This window comes from Penaeus monodon, chromosome 23, assembly GCF_015228065.2.
Source record: "Penaeus monodon isolate SGIC_2016 chromosome 23, NSTDA_Pmon_1, whole genome shotgun sequence".
Lineage (NCBI taxonomy): Eukaryota > Metazoa > Arthropoda > Malacostraca > Decapoda > Penaeidae > Penaeus > Penaeus monodon.
This window is the reverse complement of record NC_051408.1, coordinates 42622341-42622594: the sequence shown is the minus strand read 5'-3', so window position 1 is coordinate 42622594 and position 254 is coordinate 42622341.

Below are 254 nucleotides of genomic sequence, written 5' to 3'. Positions count from 1 at the left end.
GGTGAATGAGAGAGACCGAGAACAAAGTATATCATATCCACTTGAATTCCAAAAAAGTCAAAATTCTCGCGACCTCATTTCGGTAGTAAAAAAAGAAAAAAAAAATGAAACGACGAATTATTAGATAAATAAATGAAACAGTAAATCAACGAACGGAAGAAGAGAAGAAAGCAACCACAAGAAACGAAAAAAAAAAAAAATCTCGCCAATCCCTTCCACCCCCCCCCGCCCCTCAGAGTGAACATAGGCCTCAG